This window comes from Arachis stenosperma, chromosome 9 (assembly GCF_014773155.1).
Source record: "Arachis stenosperma cultivar V10309 chromosome 9, arast.V10309.gnm1.PFL2, whole genome shotgun sequence".
NCBI classification, from domain to species: Eukaryota; Viridiplantae; Streptophyta; class Magnoliopsida; order Fabales; family Fabaceae; genus Arachis; species Arachis stenosperma.
In genome coordinates this window covers 12,492,187-12,498,529 of record NC_080385.1, presented here as the reverse complement: position 1 = coordinate 12,498,529, position 6,343 = coordinate 12,492,187, and positions in this window count along the sequence as shown.

Here is a 6,343-nt window from a genome sequence, read left to right as displayed (position 1 = left end):
AAAAAAAAACAAAAAAAAGGGAGAAAGAGAAAAAGAAAAGAAAAAAGAAAGAAATAAAGTTGTGATCCAAGGCAAAAAGAGTGTGCTTAAGAACCCTGGACACCTCTAATTGAGGACTCTAGCAAAGCTGAGTCACAATCTGAAAAGGTTCACCCAATTATGTGTCTGTGGCATGTATGTATCCGGTGGTAATACTGGAAGACAGAGTGCTTTGGGCCACGGCCAAGACTCATAAAGTAGCTGTGTTCAAGAATCATCATACTTAACTAGGAGAATCAATAACACTATCTGGATTCTGAGTTCCTAAAGAAGCCAATCATTCTGAATTCCAAAGGATAGAGTGAGATGCCAAAACTGTTCAGAGGCAAAAAGCTAAAAGCCCCGCTCATCTAATTAATACTGATCTTCATAGATGTTTTTGGAATTCATTGCATATTCTCTTCTTTTTATCTTAGTTGATTTTCAGTTGCTTGGGGACAAGCAACAATTTAAGTTTGGTGTTGTGATGAGCGGATAATTTATACGCTTTTTGGCATTGTTTTTAGTATGTTTCTAGTAGGATTTAGTTAGTTTTTAGTATATTTTTATTAGTTTTTAATTAAAATTTACTTTTCTGGACTTTACTATGAGTTTGTGTGTTTTTCTGTGATTTCAGGTATTTTCTGGCTGAAATTGAGGGACCTGAGCAAAAATCTGATTCAGAGACTGAAAAGGACTGCATATGCTGTTGGATTCTGACCTCTCTGCACTCGAAGTGGATTTTCTGGAGCTACAGAAGTCCAATTGGCGCGCTCTCAACGGCGTTGGAAAGTAGACATCCTGGGCTTTCCAGTAATATATGATAGTCCATACTTTGCCCAAGATTTGATGGCCCAAACCGGCGTTTAAAGTCACCTTCAGAATTCCCAGCGTTAAACGCCGGAACTGGCACCAAAGTGGGAGTTAAACGCCCAAACTGGTACAAAAGCTGGCGTTTAACTCCAAGAAGAGTCTCTACACGAAAATGCTTCAATGCTCAGCCCAAGCACACACCAAGTGGGCCCGGAAGTAGATTTTTATGTCTTTTACTCATCTTTGTAATTCTTAAGCTACTAGTTCCCTATAAGTAGGACCTTTTACTATTGTATTTTCATCTTTTGATCACTTTAGATCTCTAGATCATCTTTTGATCATGTTTTTATGATTGAACCCTCTTTGAGAGGCTGGCCATTCGGCCATGCCTAGACCTTGTTCTTATGTATTTTCAACGGTGGAGTTTCTACACACCATAGATTAAGGTGTGGAGCTCTGCTGTACCTCCAGTATTAATGCAATTACTATTGTTCTTCTATTCAATTTAGCTTGTTCTTATTCCAAGATATCACTTGTTCTTCAACTTGATGAATGTGATGATCCGTGACACTCATCATCATTCTCACCTATGAACGTGTGACTGACAACCACCTCCGTTCTACCTTAGATTGGGTGGATATCTCTTGGATTTCTGATACATGACGCATGGTTGCTGCTCACCTGACAACCGAGCGCTCGCCTGACAACCGAACCAGCCATTCCATGAGATCAGAGTCTTCGTGGTATAAGCCAGAATTGATGGCGGCATTCAAGAGAATCCGGAAGGTCTAAACCTTGTATGTGGTATTCTGAGTAGGATTCAATGATTGAATGACTGTGACGAGCTTCAAACTCGCGATTGTGGGGCATTAGTGACAGACGCAAAAGAATCACTGGATTCTATTCTGACATGATCGAGAACCGACAGCTGGATAGCCGTGCCGTGACAGGGTGCGTTGAACATTTCCACTGAGAGGATGAGAGGTAGCCACTGACAACGGTGAAACCCTTGCATACAGCTTGCCATGGAAAGGAGTAAGAAGGATTGGATGAAGACAGTAGGAAAGCAGAGAGACGGAAGGGACAAAGCATCTCCATTCGCTTATCTGAAGTTCTCACCAATGAATTGCATAAGTATCTCTATCTTTATCTTTATGTTTTATTCACATATCATCCATAACCATTTGAATCTGCCTGACTGAGATTTACAAGGTGACCATAGCTTGCTTCATACCAACAATCTCCGTGGGATCGACCCTTACTCGCATAAGGTTTATTACTTGGACGACCCAATGCACTTGCTGGTTAGTTGTGCGAAGTTGTGTTTATGCCATGGTATTGAGCGCCAAGTCTTTGGGGCCATTACTAGGGATTATTTGAGTTGTGAAAAGTAGTGATCACAATTTCGCATACCAATGGCACCACGGATCCCAACCACCATCTCAGCAACTTCAGAAGTAGAATGTACCTCACTGACGCCCCAGATGCTGTTCGCTGCAAGGCTTTTCCAGCAACTCTCACAAAGACAGCGATCCGATGGTTCGACAACCTACCCCCGAAGTCTATCTCAAGCTTTGATGAGTTAGCTACAAAATTCCTGGCCAGATTCTCCATTCAGAAAGATAAAGCCAAGCACGCCCCCAGTTTACTAGGGATCAAACAAGGAGATCGGGAGAGCCTCCGCAACTACATGGAGAGATTCAACAAAACATGCATGGACATACAAAGTTTACCAACGGAGGCCGCCATTATAGGACTCATCAATGGCCTACGAAGGGACCTTTCAGCCAATCTATCTCAAAAAAGTACCCGACCTCCTTAGACGAAGTACAGGAACGAGCAGAAAAATACATCATCATGGAAGAAAACGCTCGGTTAGGAGAAACCTCGAAATCAGGGGCCTCCTACCAAGACAGAGACAAGGAATCCAAGAGAAAAGAAGATCGACAAGGGGAGAAAATAAAAAATACCATAATTTCACTCCTCTCAGGGCATCCCTGGTCGAAATATACAAAGAAGTCTGCCATACAGAAAAAATCCCCCCAGAACGGCCACTCAAAGGCAAAAGGGGAGGAGAAAACAGGAAGGAATATTGTGAATACCATCGAGTTCGAGGACACTCCACAAACGAATGCTTCGACTTAAAAAATATCATAGAAAAATTGGTGAGAGAAGGAAAATTAGATTGGTTCCTGGCCACCCGAGATGATGATTAAAGAAAGAGACGAAGGGATGAAGATACCGAACGAACAGAACGATCACCTCGGACACCAGAAAGACATGTTCACATGATACACGGCGGATTCACAGCAGGTGGGATCTCCAAATCTTCTCGCAAAAGATATCTCAAATAAGTATATAATGTCGAAGGAGAGGAGAAAGCACTCAACATTCCGGCAATTACATTCACTAAAGAGGACGCATCCGGCATCATCACAGGACACGATGATCCCATGGTTATCACCATCATATTGGCAAACACCAACCTACACCGCACCTTAATAGACCAAGGGAGTTCTGCCGATATCTTATTCAAAACAGCCTTTGATAAACTCGGCTTGGAAGAAAAAGAACTTAAAGCATATCCAAACAGCCTGTTTGGGCTAGGAGATACCCCGGTTCGACCACTCGGATACATACCACTACATACAATCTTCGGAAAAGGGGACCAATCCAGGACCCTCAAAATAGACTACATCGTAGTCGATGTAAGTTCAGCTTACAACGCTCTCATAGGACGGACAACACTCAACCAACTCAGCACAATAGTCTCGACCCCTGGTGCACGAAATTGCAATAACACTTTTTGCAATCCCGCACAACTAACCAGCAAGTGCACTGGGTCGTCCAAGTAATACCTTGCGTGAGCAAGGGTCGATCCCACGGAGATTGTCGGCTTGGAGCAAGCTATGGTTATCTTGTAAATCTTAGTCAGGATATCAGAAATTATCAGGATTGATTGTAGAAGGCAAAAGAACATGTAATGGTTACTTGTATTGCAGTAATGGAAAATAGGTTGAGGTTTGGAGATGCTCCATCTTCTGAATCTCTGCTTTCTTACTGTCTTCTTCATCAAACACGCAAGTCTCCTTCCATGGCAAGCTCGTGTAGGGTCTCACTGTTGTCAGCAGCTACCTCCCATCCGCGCAGTGAAAGCTAATGCACACACTCTGTCACAGTGCTGCCAATCACCGGTTTGGTTCCCTCCTCTACCGGAATAGAATCACTCTTTTGCGTCTGTCACTAACGCCCAGTAGATTACAGGTTTGAAGCACGTCACAGTCATTCAATCATTGAATCCTACTCAGAATACCACAGACAAGGTTTAGACCTTCCGGATTCTCTTGAATGCTGCCATCAGGTCCTGCCTATACCACGAAGATTCCGGTTAAAGAACCCAAGAGATAACTACTCAATCTAAGATAGAACAGAGGTGGTTGTCAGGCACGTGTTCATGGTTAAGAATGATGATGATTGTCACGGATCATCACATTCATCCGGATTAAGAACAAGTGTTATCTTAGAATGGAAGCAAGCATGATTGAATAAGAAACAGTAGTAATTGCATTAATCCATCAAGACACAGCAGAGCTCCTCACCCCCAACCATGGGGTTTAGAGACTCATGCTGTGGAAGAAAACGTGTACAATGTCATAAGGTTGCATTCGGTACCGATTACAAAGTCAAAAGGTCCTATATGTAGTAAACTAGTATCCTAAGGTTTACAGAAATGAGTAAATGACAGAAAAATCCACTTCCGGGCCCACTTGGTGTGTGCTTGGGCTGAGCAATGAAGGAATTTCGTGTAGAGACCTTTTCTGGAGTTAAACGCCAGTTCTCATGCCAGTTTGGGCGTTTAACTCCAACTTTTATTCCAGTTCCGGCGTTTAACGCTGGAATTTCTGTAGGTGACTTTGAGCGCCGGTTTGGGCCATCAAATCTTGGGCAAAGTATGGACTATTATATATTGCTGGAAAGCCCAGGATGTCTACTTTCCAACGCCGTTGAGAGCGCGCCAATTGGGCTTCTTTAGCTCCAGAAAATCCGCTTCGAGTGCAGGGAGGTCAGAATCCAACAGCATTTGCAGTCCATTTTGGTCTCTGGATCAGATTTTTGCTCAGGACCCTCAATTTCAGTCAGAAAATACCTGAAATCATAGAAAAACACACAAACTCATAGTAAAGTCCAGAAAAGTGAATTTTAATTAAAAACTAATAAAAAATATACTAAAAACTAACTAAAAGATACTAAAAACATACTAAAAACAGTGCCAAAAAGCATACAAATTATCCGCTCATCACAACACCAAACTTAAATTGTTGCTTGTCCCCAAGCAACTGAAAATCAAAATAGGATAAAAAGAAGAGAATATACTATAGACTCCAAAATATCAAAGAAGCATAGCTCCAATTAGATGAGCGGGACTAGTAGCTTTTTGCCTCCGAACAGTTTTGGCATCTCACTCTATCCTTTGAAGTTCAGAATGATTAGCATCTATAAGAACTCAGAACTCAGATAATGTTATTGATTCTCCTAGTTAAGTATATTGATTCTTGAACATAGCCAGTGTATGAGTCTTGGCTGTGGCCCAAAGCACTCTGTCTTCCAGTATTACCACCGGATACATACATGCCACAGACACATAATTGGGTGAACCTTTTTGGATTGTGACTCAGCTTTGCTAAAGTCCCCAATTAGAGGTGTCCAGGGTTCTTAAGCACACTCTTATTGCTTTGGATCACCACTTTTTTCACTGCTTTTTCTTGCTTCAAGAATCAAATTGATGATTTTTCAGATCCTCAATAACAGTTCTCTTTCTCCTCATTCTTTCAAGAGCCAACAAATTTAACATTCTTGAAACAACAAATTCAAGAGACATATGCACTGTTCAAGCATTCAGTCAGAAAACAAAAAGTATTGTCACCACATCAAGCTAATTCAACTAGCTTCAGAGATAAATTTCGAAATCCTGTACTTCTTGTTCTTTTGTGATTAAAGCATTTTTCTTTTAAGAGAGGTGATGGATTCATAGGACATTCATAGCTTTAAGGCATAAACTCAAATTTTATTAATTATTAGCTAAGAACAAGAACCAAATATAGATAAAAATAGAAAATAGGAATGGAAAACAAAACAAGAAAAACGAAAAAAAAAATTAGGCTCCTAATGATAGAGGTGTTCACAGAGTTAGGACTCAACAACCTTGATTTTGAGAAGTGGATGCTCCCTCAGCTTGAGAGGAGAGCTTTTGGCGTTTCATCTCTTGGATTTCACGCCCCTGCTTCTCTTGCTCCTTCCATTGTCTTCTTGGTGATTGGATGCTCAATGGGTATGAATTCATCTTCTTCTATCTTCACCCCAGCCTCTTTACAGAGCAAAGAGATCAAGCTTGGGTAAGCCAGTTTGGTTATAGTGGATTTCCTATTTGCAATTGTGTAGATCTCACATGCAATCACATGATGAACCTCCACTTCTTTTCCAAGCATAATGCAATGAATCATCACTGCTCTCT